General features: G+C 37.5%; 1 protein-coding gene across 6 annotated transcripts in view; it reads right to left on the bottom strand.

Moving 5' to 3' along the window:
• The window catches only part of INPP4B (inositol polyphosphate-4-phosphatase type II B), a 579,259-nt gene that overhangs the window by 435,709 nt on the left and 122,784 nt on the right, over positions 1–20,766 (bottom strand). The gene's annotated exons all lie outside the window — the stretch shown is intronic.

Raw genomic sequence — 20,766 nt, 5'->3', positions numbered from 1 at the left:
GTTGGTGCAAAAGTAATTGTGGTTTAAAAGGTTAAAAACAATTGTGAAAACCACAATTACTTTTGCACCAACCTAATATAAACCATCCCTGAGACATCTTCCCAAGAGACATTCATTTAATTTCTCTAATCCTAAAAAATCCCTTTCAACAGTAAGGCTGAGAGAATTGGTCTATTGTTCTAATTAAAAAAAAAAAAAAAAAAAAAAATAGGGAAAATTTAAGGAAGAAGTCGTTTCCGAACAGATTTCCTTTCATCTACTTCAACTTATTTTTAGCTCTCAAGGTGTCACTGACACGATCAGATATCGAGACTCACTGACCTGTGGTGCCTCAGCGACAACCACTGTGGTGGACAGAAGTGGGAAGAGCTTTTATCTGCAGTATATACTGCTTATATATACACCTCTGCATTTGATTTCTTAAGGAGATAGAGTCCTGCTGCTTTAGCAAGTCAGAAAAGCATCTATCTGGAATCCAAAGGCTTGACAAGACACTTAAAATACTTTCTTTAAAGCAGAGATCCTAATAGATCAGCCCTGCCCCCGAACAGTTTCTTGGAAACAGAATGGCAATAGAAACTGCGGAGCTACCTTTTGTTCTCTGGTAAAGTCTGACCTGAGTGTTTACCTATTGTGAGGCATGATTTTATAATAACTTATTTTTCTTTTTATTTCTCCCATTATGTCATTAGATTGATTTTTTTAAAAATTATGTATATAGGTAAGTTGCATTATTTCTAAATTTTACTTCAGGGTAGTAATGCAGGTATACCCAAAGAGTTGTCATAGAAAGGTTGAGAAGGACAAATTAAAATAACTCCCATTAGAGGGGTCATGCGCAGTTGGCATGTGTTTAAACACAGGCAGTCTCTTCTCTGGCATCATCAGTGCCTCAAACCTATGCACAGGTTTGAGAAGAGTTCAAGAAGATGAAGAGTTGACAAGCCCTTACCTAGCAGAAAACATATTCTACGAAAGAACCCTTCAGGCTATCTACATAGGATTCAATTCTTATCCAGAAAACACTAATGATCATCCTCAATGCACCAAAAGAACATTCTTCTTAGTCAGTTAAGTGGTAAATAAGAGCTGTAAACCCTTCAACAGTATTCCCTGTAAAAATACATTTTAAAAAAATAGATACACTATAGGCTTATCTAGACATTAGAGACTTGACCAATTGGATTTAGAACTAGATGGCGGGTGGGGGAGGATGAAGAGGGTAAAGGGGGTCAAATATTTTGTGACAGTGACAGAGGTAGACTAAACTTTGGGTGGCGAGCATACAATGCAATATATAGATGATATATTTTAGAATGTACACTTGAAACTTATACAATGTTATTAACTAATATAACCCTAATAAATTAATTTAAAAAAAGAAATGGGTGCCGACTCTTAATGAAGATGTAGCTTGTTTTGTGTCTCTTCCACTTTCTTTTCAGCACTGGACAAGCTGTCTGGTTTCAGTGAGCCTTACTCTTCACTCACTTTGAGCTCTGGTTTGAAGCTAAAATATCACACTGCATAAATCTAATTACAGGTCTTAGTGGGTGAATTCAAACTAGACTTGATTATTTTTAGACTAATTTTAAAATGGCATTTTAACATAAAATATTAAAACTTCACCTATTCCTATTAATTTGATTTCCTCACTTTGTGCCAAATACCCCAGCCAAGAAAGCAACAGGAAAGCAAATCAAAATATTTCTTAGCTACAATGCATTCTAAAATTACCTACTCCCTGCCAAATCCTATTGCCCCTTCTTACCTATCACATATCTCCAAGGGAAGCACTTCAGCTCACATGATCATTTATTTTAGGTTTGCTTCCAAATTAAAAATGTATTTAGCTCCTCCTGTAAAGTACCTATTGCTAAACAACCTGAATCTTTGTTTATAGTAGACTATCCATCCCTATATAACCATGAGAAATAAAAAGATGGAAAACCATAGAATCAAAGACTCGTGCTTGACAAGAATCAGTGTCCAACAAGTACATAATTTAAGCCTCTTTATTTAAACGCGTTACCAGCAAGCTATTTAGGAATTGAAGTCACTAGAAAGAAAAGTATCTTTTGTACTAATTATTTTTACTAGTGAGGTGCCAGTTCACCACACACAGTGCTAGAATTGGGCTGTCAATGTCTGCTCAACCATCTTCCTCTTTCCATTTCCCAGGCATCTCATTTGGGTTTTAGGCTTAGGACTCGGGAGAGGTGTTTGAACTACCAGGCAAACTAGAGCTGACCAAGGTGCCATGATTCTCTTCTCTCACTCATGGTCTACCCAAGTGCTCCAGTGGCTGTTTGTCAGACTACCAGGTGTGCTCTGACATATACCTACAACCCAAAGGTGAGCCAGACGCTCTTCGCAGCCATTCATGAGAGTCAGAAAATCCAAGTATCATTTACTCTTTGGTAATTTTCCCTGAACATCCCTTCTCAGGACCCAAGGGGAAAAATCTTATCCAGTCTCAAATACACATTCATATGGAAAGGCTGTTGGGTTGACTGAGTTTTCATTCAAGTCCATATACAATGCATGAAATTACATTGTATCAGGTTGCTTTCATATATCCCACTTTCCTGAAGTTGTGCTTAGTATATACACATATTGAGTGTAATTACATGGCTCTTTAAACAGTCTAAAACACATATTTATGTTTGCATCATTTTTTCTAAACTCTTTACAGTCTTTTAATGAGCCATGGATCTGAAGTCAATATCCTTTCCCAACACAGGCATCATATCCTTACTATCATGTAAATAAGGGAAACATCCTGTTCAGAGCAAGATTCCACTTAACCTGGGGATGCCATGTCTTAACAAACATCAAAGAGCCCACAGAACCAAACCAGATGTCTGGAAATTCTAAATGCAATTCAATAGTGAGATAAAAGGAATTTCAGGCTAGTGCAACTCTTTTCTCCTCTGCTGTGGTTGCTAATTAATTATCTGCCCTTGACTATGGGGTACAGCTGAAGGAAAAAGAGATTAAATAGGCAGGAAAGGTCAGATGTCTAAAACTTAAACTAAAAAGTAAATTTAAACGTATCATTAATTTTGGCATGAAAGCAAACATGTGGATAATAGAAGGCAGGGAAAGAGAAAGCAGGGAGGGAAAGAAGGAGGGAGGGAGAGATAGAGATAGAGATAGAGATAGAGATAGAGATGAGAGAGAGAGAGAGAGAGAGAGAGAGAGAGAGAGAGAGGTTTTCCAAGAAGGTGGATGTCTGCAAATGCCAAAGAAATGAAGGTTGTTAATGAAAAGAGAAAAACGATAATGGAAAGATTTATAGCAGAAGGCAAAGACAGACGATTTGTTCTAATGTCTTTTTTTTAATCTGATTTAAAATGTCTTAAAATTCAACATAACAAATTGCATTGTACGGCATTTTAATGCTCCATGTGCTTTCGATCTTAATAAATATGATTGGCAGATAGCATTGTCTATCCTTTACAATATTTCATCATGTATAATTATCCCAAATCCATGCAGAAACAACTCAAAAGTTCAGTCATTTTCTTCTGCTCAGTGTGCAATTTAATCTGAGTGCACACCTTCGGAAGATTTTGTATCCTCCATTGTTCTAGAGCTGTGAGTTTTAGCCTCATCTTTGAAGCAATATCTGTAGTAAAATGATTTCATCTGTTTCTGACATTTGAAAACAAATGTTTTAATGATGTGGAAAATGATTTTACAAGAAGTTAATTTACTCTATCAATTTCCACAACTTCTCTAGTCTTTTGACACTTTTTTCCCCGAGAGAATACTTAATGTAATTACTTAGCAAAATCTCTCTCTCTCTCCCTCTCTCTCTCCCTCTCTCTCTCTTTCTCTCTCATTCATAAAACAATATCTACCTAATTTAACCTTGAATAAGGGTTGTAAAAAAATGACATCTTACCTGAGGTGTCATCATCTCCTTTTTTGAAGACTGACATTAATGTCAATAAAAAATAAAAAATGGAAAGGGAGTAATATTCCTACAATATGTAGCAAAAATAACAATGCTTAAGAGTCATTATGTCACTGATAATATAATTACAACATTCTATTTTTCATTAAAATAGCATCACTAACTCCATAACAATCCTACCTAAAACAGTCACTTTCATATAAGGAAACGACTGAGATGATTTGCAAAGCAAGCCTTACAGGAAGGATTTGGGCACCTAGATCATTGGGTTATTACCCTGACACCCTCATACATATCACTGTTATGGAATAACTTCCTCATCTAACTAATCAGGATTCAGTGACAGATGAAAATCAAACTTTGAAATGATTAATAGGACAAATTCAGTGACTTACTTTATTGAATAATATAAAGTTGTTATCCAGGATAAATAATGCAGCTTAAGAAAATGAATACTAATTTTATGGTATGAAAGAAGGTCAAATCAGGATGACAGGTTCAGTATTTTTAATTATCTTAATGTACAAATGTACACAAATTACTATCATTTACTCTGTCATAATTTTATTCAGACTAAATAAACATCTAGCATCATCACTTTAGTTATGTAGACAAAAAACAAGATTTGGAAGATGAAATAATTTCTTAACATATAGAAATATTATATCAATGCAGATTAAAATACTGTTTTCATGCAATGAATGAAAAATAAGGAAAAACAAGTTGATGATAATTTTATGCTATGGTAATTATTAATTGGAGAGGAAATAATCAGACATGCATAAAAGATAGCCTCATAATTTTGTGAACATTTTAAATATTTGATATTTGTTTTGGAACAACATGCATTGCCTTGCTTCAGTACAAAAGCTACCTTCATACACACCATTATTTTGTGTATATTTATCCAATACGATATTGATTTTTCCTCCCAATAGCACCTAGCATTTGCCATGCACAGAAATGGCAATAAATAGTTGTTAGATCAATTAAATTGTATGCACAGACATCTTTGTGAAGAAAATGCCAATAACCTGTATTTCCAAGAGCTGCTCCGAACTCCTAGGTTCGTCATCAGCAAAGGGAGGTTAAACTCCAGCTGTCGCCTAATCTAACGTAGACGTTTCAAAATAAACTCAGGTTCCTCAACACTGAATCAATAACTCATTACTCACTAAGAGCACTTGTCTCGGGGATGAAAAGCAGTGACTATTCATATTTTCTCTGTTTGTCCTTCCATTTCTCTTAAAATTACTTCGAATCCAATTTAACATTTTAAAATGTTAATTTTATATTTTTATCATCATTTCTAAACATATTTGCAAAGGTCTCTAATGAAAACACCAGGTAATTAATCATAAATTTGTGAATTACGCATAAGAATAACTTTTCTATGAGCTTGAATCCTGAGCTTTGGAGGTCTGGATGTCTGAGGTTCAGCACAGCGCAATCCAGATGCATAATTTCTTCCTAATTCGTTAGTACTGCTCTACATCTGATTTACCGAAACACGGGCAACTTCTGCAGAAACAGTGATAACTCACTCACTGACAGTCTACAGTTCCCCTGTAGGCCGTGGGCCCATATCTAAGATTATGCCAGCACTGTAATTCTAACAGATATTGCATTGTTGAACCTCTTTCCGGAAGCCATGCTGACGCTTTCCTCCTGTTTTAAGAAAGCTGGCAAGGCCCCTTCCTATGTGCAGAAGAGAGAGGTTCTTTAAGGCACAGTTGCCATGCTGCTGGGTAAAGCAAAACGTGTGCAGCAATGAGAATACCTGATCCCACTGAGTTGCTAGGTGCAGCCAGACCCTCCTTCTGCATCAGGGTCAGCGTGGGAGTGGAGTGGGGACAGGTCAGTTGCACTGCAGCATGCTTTGAAGCACAAGGTAAGACAAAAAGAGGACTCTCCACATCCCCACCTTAAAAAGCTGTTGTTTCCTTACATGTCTACCTACTTCAGTTATCTTTTGTTTGATATTGAAACCTGGAACCACATCTGTGATCAAAAGCACTAGGTGCTGATACGTATTTCTGCAGCATTTGTATTTGTAATTGCTGAGAATAGCTTGGCTACTTTTTTTTTTTTTATGCTGTCCTTAGGTCTTGTGCACCATTTCATGGATATGAAAATTTGAAGATGATTTTAAGCTCATAAAAAGTGGCTTTAGCAGATGAGACTGGGATAGGTAGTTAGGAAATTAAAAAGCCAATTTAAAGGAGGAATAAAAACAATGTTATATGCTGCTTTAAAGATTTACCTTAACTAAAAATACAGACACATATTTGCCAATCTCCTGAAATTCAAACAAGGCCTTCTCTCTGAGTACAGCTACTCTGACTGGCAAACGAGACGGTCTTTGTTAAATAAAATCCAACTATAGTGCCTCATTTCAGCTTGGGTGTCTCCAAAGACAAGTGTGCAATACAGAGTTTACTGAACAGACTCCAGGTGGTCAAACCCCGCACATTCCAAGAAAGAGCTAGTTCTTGACTGGCTTCTGAGGAATAATCTCTAAGCCCTTAGAATATCTTGTCTGATAAGACTGTCTTTGTATACCTGGGGGCTTGGGCCATTGGAAATAGTTTATGCTAACAATGTCATATGGTGAATGCTTGTTTGGGGTTTTGTTTTGTTTATCACCTGGGGTCCTGGATCACCACATCAGTTTGACATCTGCGAGAGCTGGAGACAATAGTTATGGTCAGCCACATGGTCCCTCCAGGCCTACGGGAATGACCCCTGAAAGAAACTCTGGACAGAAAGTGGAAGTGAGCTTCCCCGGTTGGTACTACTTTATATGTGTCACCTATAATTACTGGGAGAATTAACGACTCTCCATGCTGTCCATATGACTCTACTACGAGAGGAAAACTGAAACTCATACCTGGTATCTCCTAGAAACTGCCTTATGTACCTTTCACCTTTACTGATTTGAATCGGTCTCCTTTTCAATAAACTGTAACTATGAGTATAACAGTTTTTTCTGAGTTCTGTGAGCCCTTTTAGAGAACCATTGAACCTAAGGATGGTCTTTGGGATCCCCAACACAAAAAACGAGAATTTAAAGAGACTTGTAAAATGATGTGATATGGAATAAATCTAGGTTTTAAAAAAAAATTTCTTTATCTATTGAAATTGTCTTCCCACAGTAGTTTTGGCAGCCGTTATGAACTTTTCAAAAGATTCAAAATAATTTTAATTAATTTGGTTAATTAAAAGTAAAGACCAATTCTCTTTACTTTTACATTCATATTTTACCAATTTACAAAACCCTTGATTTGCTTTCTTGGTGATTATAACAGCCAAATTCTAAACAACGAGTCTCTTTCCCTATTGGGGACTACAAAATATCCCCACAGAGTATTGGTGAATGAAGTTAAAAAGATCTTCCTCCCAGGGACTCTGACCATGAGACTCTAAAAGACTGACGAGAGACTGATATCTGACATTTCATCATCAAAAGGAACTGAGTTGTGTGAGTTCTGTTTTTGAAGTTCGACGTTATAAAATACTTCATAGAAAATAATGTTGATACCTATAAAATATCGATCAGTAGGGTTGGGGGGAAAAGCCAAAAACAAGAGTATTTTAGCTTTTTCGAATGGCAACAAGTAGCGTGTTCTGAAATATAGATATTTCAATGATTATATATTATGTTTATATGTACACATACATATGTGATAAATGGAAAGCCTCTCCGAAGAGTTTATCTCTTAAAACTTGATACGGATATTTTTCTAGGTAAGTCAAGGTTAATTCAGTTAAATTTTTTCTTATTCATATTTGGGTTCTCTAGCAATACTGCTCTTGGACTCCTAAGTCATTTTTAATAGAGTACATGCATATTACATACACAAATAGCCTCCTATGCTTAAATGCCACAGCCCTGGTAAAAAGGGACATCTTTTCTCAGTGTACTTTGTGTGTCCATAGTAGAAGAAGAGGGGTATTAGAAGAATTATTTTATCAAAACTCCATAAAGCACTGAGAGCACAAAACAGGACTTCTTGGTGACTGGGACAGTCCACAGGATCAGAGGAAATGAAAGGACACTCCCCATCAGAGAGGCTTTTGAAGGACACTGGTGTACAGAACGAGCATGGTGATCTAAACGAAACACAAGACCAGCCTCCAGATGGAGGAGAAAAGATAAAGCAAAGTGTATTGGACTCTGGTGACTTCCAAGGGACATCAGTGGAACACTGTATAGAAGAGAAAAATGCTACCTACCACTTGGAAACTGAGAGAATTATAACAGATTCATACAAAACAATCTCATGAATACCAACTTTGGGGAAATAAGCCAGCCACATGCCTTTTTGTCAAGTTATTGTGACCCTATGTTTTACTCTCCAGGTTGGGAAGACCTGAGGATATATAAATAACACATATAAGCAAACTAGCAAATCTTAAAACAATCTATTAAGTATACAACAGGTGTAAGTATAGTGTGATTGAAAAAAGGTGGACCAAAGCCAATCTGTGCTGAGGAAAGGGAGGAAAACTTGGGAAGGCTTCACAGAGTAACTGATGTTTAAATCAAGGCAGGAAAACTAAGTATACATTTACCAGACAGCAACAGGCTATGGGCATTGTAGGCAAACACAACGAGGCAAAAGGAGTACAGTGTGTTACAGGACCAGCCGTGATTTGGGGAGGCTACAGCATGTTGTATATATGGAGGTGAAATGACCACAAATAATTCTGAAAAGGCATAACTTGGATTTTACCATTGCAAAACCCCTTCAGTTTATAGGCTTTTTAAAGCTTTCTTTGGGATCTTTGTGGTTAGCATGCTTGCAAGCGGGGGTGTTGCTGACAGCCAACATGGCTGCCCAGCAGAGAGGTTTGCCAAGATTTCAGGTGGGTTTTGGGAAACAATACAAAATGGAACATTCTTAGAAGGTGATCTGGACCTTTATGAATGACTCTACCAAAAGGATTGCACATGTGATCCCTTTGTGAAGACTGAAACTATTAAGACCAAAAGTTTCCTATAACTTGTCCAAGAGCATGTGGTTGGTTGTTTGCCAAGCTATCAGTATGGCCATATTCTCAGATTGGAGATCAGTCTAAGTTAAAACAATGTGAAGTCCACTTAAAAACGTCTTCCTCTCTGCCTTCACTCCTACTTAGGCAGAAAAGCTCAACTACAGTACGTCCCATAGTTTAACAGCCACAAAACTGAGAAAGGCCTCAGAATTCAGAAGAGTGGTAGAAAGGGAGTTTGATAACTTAAAAATAAAAAAGCTTATCATTGAATTATGACTTTGTATATGCCTTTATCATTTCATTGCACTTTCCTAGGTGTTCAGAGACATTATTTTTGAAAACGTATAGTCGTGATATTCAGCAACAACCAGTTTGGCTTGAAATAGATTTCATTATATATACCTTGGTCACATGATTCCTTCGAAACAAAAGACACGTCTACATTACTAATTATTTGGCAAAATTATAATTGGACTAAATTGGCATAAGACTAAAAAAATTAGCCAGAGTGATAATCCAAACCCCAAATGTCAGTTTGAACATTGCACACTGATTATACATTAATAAAAGGGAATAAATCAATGAACATATGTGTGACTTTGAACACTTCTAAAATTTGATATATTTTAAACTGCTGCCAAAAAAGTGGATATTTATTTTCTCTGACATTATTTTCTGGTTCAAACTTAAGTATGTCTTCCATAATTCTGAAAGGCATAACAGTCAGTGATTTATCTAAAGAATGCTGCAGCTTCAGATACGGTGCTTCCAAATCTTACGAGCCATAGCAATATTACTTAATGATCAGAAGCTGACTTCTGCCAACACAGGCCTCTACTTGCCTGAGACAAGGAAATATATAGTACTTTACAAAAAGAACATCTGAATATTTACCATTTTATAGATCCTCCCTGGCTTCAGAGAAGAAGAAGAAGAAGAAGAAGAAAAAAAAAGCCAATTGCTCTCGAGAATAATCCTTCATTGGGGAGACATTTTTAGTGAGTGATATTTCAAAGACTGTTCAACGTTGGAAAAAATGTTTTCTAAACAATAAATATTTTAGTGATTTCCATGGTGAAAATTTCATAGTATGGTTTTTGATATGGTGTACTGTCATTATGCTGAAACTCTACTATCTGCAATCATTTCTGAAAATACAAATCGTCAAGAGTTTCCCTACCAAACTAGTCGTGTTTAAATTTCCACACCAACTATACTTTCTCTAAAATCAAATAGGTTTCTACATGCAAATTTATAGCATTTAAAAATATTTATTAAGACAACTGAGTTAAATAGGTAAGACTATAAAAATTATCCAGTGCTGTACAATAACAAAAGATTAGCTGAGTAGACTATATGAGCCACAAATAGATATTTGACTTGAAAAACTAGATTACTGAAGTTATTGCCAAACTACAAAGCACGGGTTTACAAATCTTAGGAGGCTTATTTTCAGCATTGGATACAACTGAACCCCTAGGCTGTTGATCAGATTTTCTAAACTAGAATCAGGTTGGAATTGAGACTGGAAATGATTTCAAGACACTAAGACTATGGTTTTTACTCCCTAGATTGCCTATAAGGATTTATTACATTCTCCAGAATGCTACAGTTTAAATGCTTAAATAATGTAAACTACTATTCCAGTTCTTAATTAACAGAGAGTGAAAGTTAAGACAAGCTTAGGGAGGAAATGACAGTCACCAACTGTAGGTAAACCCTGCGTAGGTAGAAGTCTGATTCTAATAACTATGGTTACCAACTTGAATAAGCAATATATAGTTGTATCTTGAATCAAAGCTAAAAAATAAAGTCCAAGTTGAGAACCACACTCAAGAGTCTAGATGGCCCTTCTGCCCTGACATTCAGTGGTCAGGATTCATAATAAAGGCTGGAGGACAGAAGAGGTCAAAGTAGCAATAAAACACAGGGCAACAATCTCACCACACTATTTTCATGCAGAGAGGATCAGTGATCCTCAAAATATTGCTCATCTTTGACAATTCTTATCAGCCATTCTGAACTTTGCCGTAGTATAAAATGTGTTTCAAAGATTGTTTACATGATCCAACAACAACTTCAATTATAAACGAAAATCTTCATTTATTTCTGGGTTCCATATGTGATTTAAAATTTGGAAAGAACAAATCTTTGTTAGGAGAAAATAACTCCAACAGAGAGATTATGTGTCCCTTTATCTTCACTCTCTAGAAATTAGAAAGCAAACCATCCAACCCAAGAAAAATCAAAGAGCAGAAAATATCCATTCTATAGGAGAGAGGGATAATGACCAAGACTTGTTATTAAGAATAAAGTCGTTTAGCGAAGAAAAAAAAAAGTTGTATGGAAAGGTTTTCTTTCCTGTTTGCAGGAAATAGTGATGATTTTTGGAGGAAGGGGGGAGAAATGTCAGGATTCTTGAGAAAACTGGGAATAAACAAAGTTTCGCCACCAGTAAGATGGAAGCCATTATTATTATTATTATTATTATTATTATTATGAGTTCTGAGAGTTACTAAGAAAGAACATCAGCTAGAAGATGTGAAATTGATCCACTGACAAGAAATCAAGAACATGCTCCAAGGCAGAGAAGAACTGGAAGGATTATATCAAAGGACGCATGAGATGAGAAAGTATTTGATTATTTTTACTATTATTTTTCAATTCATTTCACAAGGGCTTCAAAGGACTTTCTAAAATAGCTACAATCCCAGAGCACAAAATTAGTCAATGAAAAAAAAATTGAGAAAGAGAGAAAATAATGACTGAAAATCCAGTAAAGCTCTGACTGGGATTCGTACACAGAAATACACAGCATAAGGTCTTCCAGAGTTCCTGGAACTGGGAAACAAATTCGGCTTTAATTTTTCCAGGATTCAAAGCAAAAAGGGATACAGGGACAGTGAGTTTGCCAATTCTTATCTTATGCAATCATCCTTCCTAAGGAAAACCCTTGAAGGAAAAACAAAAGCCTTGGGCTAGTCCAGGTCTGAGCTGTGAGGCCAGGCAGGGAGATGACAGGCAGAAATAGCAAGCTAGTGGGAGGCATGGAGAACACCAGGGCCTGGTGATGGCCACATTTAAATAGCCAGGAATAGAAGACACAGTTGGTGACTAGGAACGATACGGATGATATTTGCTGAGACACTCCAAACACAGTGGGATGCTGTGGGACTCGCAACCACCATATGTACACCCCAGGTCCCACACCCTCATCCCTGTCACGCTCAGGCAACACCTACACTGCCAGTATGACAATGGCCTTGTCCCCATCCCAATGTCTGCTTGTCCCTCCCTCATCCTTATCTGTTTCCCTCTCCACCCAAGTCCTTTCTACCCTGTCCTGTGGAACCCCTGGCCCACTGTGACAGACTTGACTAAACTTCATTCTGTGCTTTTTTTGCCTCAAAGAAACACAACTCTTGCCTGATGGCACCATCTGCCTTCCTCATTCTCTCATGAGCCACAGTCCACAGACACCAAAGCTGCACTCAGCTTTCTCCTACTGATACCTGTAGCTTTCAGATCGTCATTTTTTTCTTATCTTAGAGCACAACATTTTAGAAAATTTTGTCTTCGGAACATTTTCCTGATTCATTCTATCACCAGAACGAACCGTGTGATCAATACTAAGTCATCCTCTTTAGTAGCTAACTGAAGGCCATTTCCTTGTCTTACGTATCTCACATCTGCTGCAGAAAATCCAATTTGTTTTCTTTATGAATACTAAAATGAAAGCAAGATTCTGACAGGAAACACTGCAGGACTACCCAAAATACGCTGAGCTATTTCTTGCCTCCACAACTCTACACGTTATCATTATTTTTTTTTTCTAGAATGCCTTCCCATAACATTTTTATCTGGAAAATATTCCTCCTCCAAGAGTTCCCTCACTTCTGTACATGTCCTGAGCCGTCTCCATCAGCCAATGGTCCACTTTCATGTCACTGCTGTAGTGTGTATATACACTAATACAAAGGAATCTCTCACAGCAATTACGTCACGTACATGTGTGTTCGATATGCCTCCTTAGAAAGAGGACTAGAACCCAGGACCAAATGAAGGTCCCAGCACATTGTCAGACATTAAATATTTGTGAAATGAATGAAATTTTCTGAAATTACAATCTCTTACTCAAAAAATAAAAATATGTTCAGGCTGATTTCAATAAACAGGCCAAGCTGTTCATGATAATCTATTTGGTTAGGTTTAAACCAAAAGAATAATGATTCTTTCAACAGAGTTACACAGACTCTTTGTTTCAAGGTCATTTGGGAACAAAAAACCACAGAATGTTTGAAGAGCTGGTGACATTTCTCTACTCAGTGGTGTTAATTCTCAAGATCTGTATCCTTCTTAAAGAAGTAGCCCAAGCTGATAACATAGAATGGGCCACAGTACAGTTCACATTAAAGCACTAAAAAGCCTCACAGTTGTTACAGATGAACATTTGTGAGTAAACAAACTCTGCATCACATAAAGGCATGTGTTCATACACAGCTGAGTAATTCTTTGAAAAATAATATTCATCTTCCTCCTTTGCTATAGAGCTAAGTTCACAAGTAAATACTCAGTTTTGGTGTCATGCAATTTTAAAAGTCAAACAAATCTTTATCTTGCAAAACAGATAGCTATAAAGATAGACAGATGATAGAAGATAGATAGATAGATAGATAGATAGATAGATAGATAGATAGATAGATAGATAGATGGCAGTTACCATCTGCATAACAAAATGAATTGGCATTTATATATTTAATAATCTTTTCCATGATGCACTATCTTGTATATTGCTTTGGTGTTTTATTAAGAAACTGAGTGACATGCTTAGCTATATTTTGCTGATAAGAGATCGAGTCACCATCAACACCATCTGGTTCTTAATATCCTTTTAAGACACAGTAGGTCATCTTGTATTGATCCATTAATATCTGACTCAGGTATGTTGCAAAGCACAAAGACACTGTCTAAGAGCTTGAGCCAACAAGGTGTCATGCAGGTAGATAAAGGATGATTAGTGGTGTCTTGGCCTAAATGCAACACGAGACAAATGCTTAAATGTAATTTTTGTTCTTTTAAACTAAAGAAAAATATTCACCATGTAAAACACATAATATAAGAAGATGCAGTGAGGAAAGACTGCATACAAGGAGAGAAAGACATATATTTAATTAAATATAAAAACCTATTAATTTTGACTTGCTAATCCCCAACTTCGTCAGTGGTTTTATCTGCTGTCTCCCCACTTCTGCATCAGATCCCCACAGGAGACCCGGCTACCTTCAAAATTGTCTTCACTTAAAAAGACAAGGTTGGGGGCTGACTGTGCCCTTGATGTAGTGTCGATTTAACATTGAAACAATCTTGAAAGGAACCTGGCTCTCCTGCAGGGAACTGCTGGAGGATTGGCAAAAAAGACCAGAAAAGGAATTGTAAATGGCCGCCTCCCGTTCCTCCAAGAGAGCCTCCCCTGGTGCCTTCAACTTCATTAGAAAAGCCAATTTAGACTTTTTAAATGGCTCCGAATACTGACTTTTCTATTCCAGTGAATAGAGATATTGACCTCTCTGTAAAGCACAGCAAGAGGTTAGAAACTAGACTAGAGGCCCCCAGCACCTCTCTCCTGACCCACCGCCAGACACCAGGAGCCATGGGTCCAGGACCTTTTCGCTGGAATCTATTTTTAGAAAAGCATATCCAAAAGCTGTTTATGGCCAGCAACGGGTCTCTTTTTTACCCCATTGTTTCAAGTTCTGAATGTAATCCTCAGTTATCATGAAGTATACGATCCAGTCTGGCATGACCACCTGACCTGCAGGACTTGACAGAACTCAGAACTCGGTGGGAACCATCTATTTAAATCCATCACCACGAGACTATGAAGCTCTAAGCACACCTCAGCCCTCCAACTGGTCTGTTTCCTTCTCATCTTAACACTATCTTTAGCTATAACCGTCATCACATTTTCTGACAAACTCTAAAACTCCACTGAAAAAACTCAGAGGGGAATGATAGCCTTCTGACACCAAGACCTGAATGTGATTTTTAAGCATTTTGGAAGAAAGAAGAAAAAAAAAGCAGTGAGTCCAAAATGTCTACAAGGGCAGCCTTTTTTGTTGTTGTTAATTTTAGTTTCTTAGGATCCACATATACAACATATGTCACAAAGTCCATATTTGGAACCCAGATGCTACTAGAAAAATGTCCCCTGATTAATGCTGTAATTATTCAGGTTGTACCTTTTAAGGTTGAACCATGATGTACATTTATTAGAATCAGGCACGGGTAGGAAGACCATTGAGTAAAATGTCAGGACAGATACCCTGTGTCTCAAAACCATTAATAAGATTGCACCTACTTAGCCATCGACAACCCAGATTTAAAAACAGCACCATCTCAGCATTCTAGTTAAATGACACAGATAGCCTCAATTTATCCTCTGACCCCTGAGTCATCTTTGTGTGTTCTCTCCTCTCTATCCTTCCTGAGGCTAATTACCCAGAAAACAGGTGGATACTTCTCAACTACAAAGTCCCTAAGCTATTGACCTTGGATTACTAAGACCCCTTTGTTCATGCCTCCCCCCGCCCCCACCCCAGGGCTATGTGGAAGCTCCACATTAAAAAATGTAGGGGAGAACCAGAAGGCCTGAGTTCTATTTATGACTCTGTCACTCACCAGAATCAAGCAGACCCTTCAATTTGGGGGGCCTCATTATGTCCTCTGAAATGAAGGGGATGGATTAGATAACCTTGAGACATAAAATCAATGAAGAACTACTCACTGTTTGCAAAACAGATTAACACTGAATCTTCATATAGAAAAGAAAGCTTATGGGCCATGTGAAATGATTTCTCTGTCCCATTAAAGACTTCTATTCAGAAGCCACATATAGAATGAATCAGGCCAGCTTCTCACCTGCAGTATCATTACTTTAAAGACATTACTAGTAACAAACAAACAAACAAAAATACTAGAAGAGAGATAAATATTAAAGGCAAAAACTACATGGTATTAATAGGCAGTAAGTATCCCTCCCACCATTTCATAATTCACTTCCTTCTATTTGCCAACAAAATTTACAGCGAACCTAAAAATGTTCTCGGCTTAAATTTACCAAAATGTTTTCTGATTAAATTACTTAACATTCTTGAAAATACATTTGCTTTGATTATATGTACAGGGGTACCAGTTACAGTCCCTCATGGAAATCTTTTTCTCTACTAGGAGCAAAAACCTAAGAAGCAACCAACTTATTAACTAAAAACGACCCTTCACTATTGGTCCAGTCATAACAGAACGATCTTTGTAAGTTGGAAGGGGAGGAGTAATTTGCAAAAATTGCAATGCAATTTATTGTGCCTAGAACACCTTAATCATCTACTATTTTTGAGTGTCAACACCTATGCCTGTGGGGTAAAAATAAGAAGATCATCCACAAATTGTACAAAACATTACCAGAGAGAATAATCTCCGTTATGAAGACATCAAAATCACTGACCGTATTTCGGGATTGCAGAAAGATATGAAGTTCTGAAATGGAGGTCCTACAATGAACCAGGAAACAGAAGAGTCCAAACATGGAGCTAATTCTCAAACAGCCCTGCCAAAGTTGACGCATGTGTTCTGTTAGCCAGAAAGCCCAAAACAAATGATTCTGCTCAACTGAAGAGCTATTTTTTCCCTAAAAATAAATTTAAAAAAATTAATACACTGAAATGAATTTTAATAATGCTGAAAACCTTCTTTCCCATGCCAAAGATCTGAATGTATTTGTTAAGCAGAGAATCAAGTATAATGCAGCCGTCACTTTCCGCATGCAATTATCTGTAAATTAGTAGTGTATTTTTAAAATAGTGTGCACAAGTCTATGATTGAAAATAACTGGTTGAAGGAAAAATAAGATGTTGTATAGTGTTGTTAGCAGCATGCCTCAAAGGCAGGAATCTGTCCAACACATATGATTTAATAAACTGTGCAATAGAATTTAAATCAGTTATAGAATGCTCACTCAGACAGCAACAGTAGTCTTTCCAGCAGAACCCTAAGATATCCATCCATAGGGTCAATTGTAACCAAATCTTAACTGTCAGGCATAGGTCTCCGTGGTCATATACATGTCATTCACTCAAACGAAGGCAATGTTTCTTATCAGGACATTGGATTGCAAGGGATAGGATGGGCCAAAAACAACCAAAACCTAGATACTTTTCATCAGGCCAGAGGTCGAGTTCCAGGAGAGCCGGCTGGGGCTATGAGAATTAGACAGATACCCCAGGTCAAGTCAGAAAATGCTGAGTGTCAAAGGAGCTCTCAGAGGATGAGAAGGTTACAAAGATATTAGGGGTCAAGAAAGACAGTGTTTAGGGTCCAGGAAGTCCCATGGTGACACTGGCTTAATGAATGAACTGAAGTTTATTCCGATCTTAAAATGAGTCATTTCCTCTCTGCCCTGTGCCATGTTCTCTTGTTCTCTACTTAGACAGAGAGAGTCTCTGGGCCTCCTAGCTCTTCCTGTAGACCTGAAGAGATTGGAAAGTCACAAGAAAACTTCACAAGAGAGCCTCATGCAACAACCAGCCTCATTCCATAACTGTGCCCAGGAGCTTGAGGAGCCACCCTCAAAAAGCATAAAATCTAGCCGAGGGGACACAAATTACAGGACCACTTAACGTTGTCAATAGGTCCTACGACTTTAAGCAAAATGACATATAATGAAAGCAATTTTACATGGGCAGATTAATATAAATAAGAGTTACGTTCCCACAGCATCTCATCAACATTGTAACAAGAAAACATTGAACGAAATGACATTATTCGAGGACACGCTGTGCACACATTATCAATGCAAGGCAATAACTGACCCAGTGCTTAATTTTGTGGCACAAATACTCCCTATCCCCACCTTGTCCTAACATCTGCCTCCTGTACAAACTTCCCCAATGTTGTCACTTACTTAGCTGTTTAAACCCAGTTAATCCAGCTTAACCTGGCATCTGCAGTGCCCGCTCAACCCCTGTATTCCTGCCCTCCCATCAGCTACTACTTACATAGCTCTCTGAACATCTCTGAGTATTTCAAGACTAGGCATTACACAGCCACTCACCTCCATACGTCCCAATTCCCCAACCTTTCTGCCAGCCAGACAGTTGAGGGGCCGAGTGAGGAGGTAAATTGGATAACACCAAGGATGACTAAGTAGAAGTAGGCTTATAATTCTACTCTTTTTTTGTTCAATAACTTATTATATTACTTTCCTTTGCATGTTTTACTTGTTTTTATAAAAGTACTTTCCTCCAGCAAGGAAGTCGATAAAACCTCAGCGTGCAGCCCAGCACACTCCATTGTATGCATTTATTCTTAACGTGGTAAGTCAGAGGGAGTCAAACACAATACGGATGTTGGCAAGCTTTTACTTTCTTTTAGTTTAAAAGTATGTCAATTATAGTTTATTATACCAATAATGAATACAAAAAAAACCTTCTTGGAATCACATCTTACACATGTTGATGTCAGTGGCAAGCAGCCTAAGTTATATTGTGAAATTATCTGTTGTGCAGCGCTTCATAATTTCCAGGGAAAGGAGACATCTGAATAATAGACTTCGCATGAAAAGATACCTGTCACTAAACATAGGGCAAGTTGTTGCGTCCAGCGCAACACGGGCAGTGAGGGTGCGAGAAGGGGCGGTTTGGGTTAAGTTTTTAAGAAAGAAACAGAGACTTAATGCAGTTAAATCTCTCAGAAGGCCAGGGTCTCTCAGTCTCAGAGGACTGGAGCCCAGAACTAGGCCGACTGAAGGTTTTTATTGATAGGTATACAAAAACAAGAAAGTAACATTGTTTCTTACATGGTCTGTGAGACTCGTACATCATAACAGAAAAACGTTTATTCCAATCACCCTTTGTCTATAAACAGACGAAGGACAAGGTCCTTATCTAAGGTATGTATCTTTTCAGGGTCAAGTCTCTCATATTGTAACAGTTCCATTGAGATAAGTGGAGATAACTGATCTTTGTTGTCTTTAAGACTTCTCTCACAAACAGGTGCCAGGGAAAAGCCAGAGTCGGCAACAGCTTTTCCCAGGCAGGGGGAAGAAGAGGCAAGGCTCCTTCCCATAGTTTTCTAAGGCAGCTCATTGGGGGTCCCCACTCGGTTCTGCCTTGCTTAGGTTGTATCTCCCGTGAGATATCTTACCCGTCTTTGGCTGCAAACCATCTTTTGTGGACCAGACAGAGAGACATAAGGTATAAACACAAGGATGGAACAGAGTCCCAGAAAGGCACAGTCTCACAGACTCTTCTTTCCTTAAGGAAAAACACGGGGGGACAGCTGGCTAGGCTGTTGTGTGACTACAGCAAGTAACCCTAATTTTGCCCCTTTCTCTGATAGTCTTAAGCTTTCCTCAACCGATGCCATCTACCTCACTCCTGGATAAGCTGCCTAAATTTATGGAGTTGCCATTAATAAAAAAGGAAGAATCTGGTATCAGCTGTAAAAGTGAACTATTATATTATTTCTATTTATATTAGCATATAAATCAAAATAAGACTCTAACAAAATACGGAAGCCAAGTTTAATGTTTCTGGCAGTAGGTTTTAATCACATGGTAATGTTCTGTTCATCTTCTCTTAAAAATCCTATCCAATTATATAAAATTGTCAATCTCAGCTGAAAAAGGTTTGGACAACATATTCTTAGTGAGCTTTTCTATATGATTAAATGTAAATGTGCTTTCTATATGATTAAATGCTTTTCATTACGTTTTGTGACCAGAGCATATACTGGGAACCTACAAGAAAAATAGAAGACAAAGGTGAGAGATGTGCAAGGAATGGAAGGAAATTCAGCCAGCAGAATTTCCCAGGATCATGGGTTAAACTTATTCAGATCCCCGAACTGCAACTAAGTATAAATCTCAGATCACTAAGCATGGGGAAAAGCTCTTACGTAGGGGTAAGACATTACAAGAACATTCTAGGCACTGACTTACTTAAATCCCTTTTTTCTCCCGCATTCATATATAAATAATAATATTAACAATGAAACATCCTTACCAAATAAACTTATAAAGATTCTATTTAGGAATTTCAAATTCCCAGAATACTGAACATTGAACAAAATTAAAGGCTATGTAATTTAAGACTAGGTTCTCAGAATGTGACACCTGCTTGATTTACAAAGAGGGCAGCGCTTGATGAAAATTTCTATCCTGTTAAAATTCTGGTCTGTTCATAAAACACTAGCAGGCTGACCTGCAGAATGGGTGAAAATATTAGCAAACTATATTATCCTGTAGGGGGTTAATATCTAAAATGTATAAAGAACTCGTACAACTCAATAGCAAAATAGCAAATAATGCAATTTAAAAATGGGCAAAGGACCTGAAATTGACATTTTCCAAAGAAGACATCCAAATGGTCAATGGATACGTGAAAAGGTTCTCAACATTTCTAATCATCAGGGAAATGCAAATCAAAACCACAATGAGCTATCACCTCACACCTGTTAGGAATGCTATCATAAAAAAATAAAAAATAAAGGAGAGATAACAAATGTTGGCCAGGATATGGAGAAAAAAGAACCTTACATGCTGTTGGTAGGAATGCAAATTGGTAGTCATTGTGGAAAACAGTACGGCAGTCCCTCAAAAAATTTCAAATAGAACTACCATATGCTCTAGCAAGCCCACTCCTAGGTATATAGCTGAAGAAAATTAAATCAGTATGTTGGGGAGATACCTGCAGTCCCTTTGCTATAGCATTATAGTGGTAAACATCACTAATCATCAGGGAAACTGCAGGAACCTTTTGTACAGGGATCCCTCAGCAGTAAAGCAAGTCCTC

This window comes from Rhinolophus sinicus, chromosome 15, assembly GCF_057876585.1.
Source record: "Rhinolophus sinicus isolate RSI-liver-muscle chromosome 15, RSI-T2T, whole genome shotgun sequence".
NCBI classification, from domain to species: Eukaryota; Metazoa; Chordata; class Mammalia; order Chiroptera; family Rhinolophidae; genus Rhinolophus; species Rhinolophus sinicus.
Note: the sequence above shows the minus strand (reverse complement) of the source record. Positions and strands in the feature narration are given on the sequence as shown.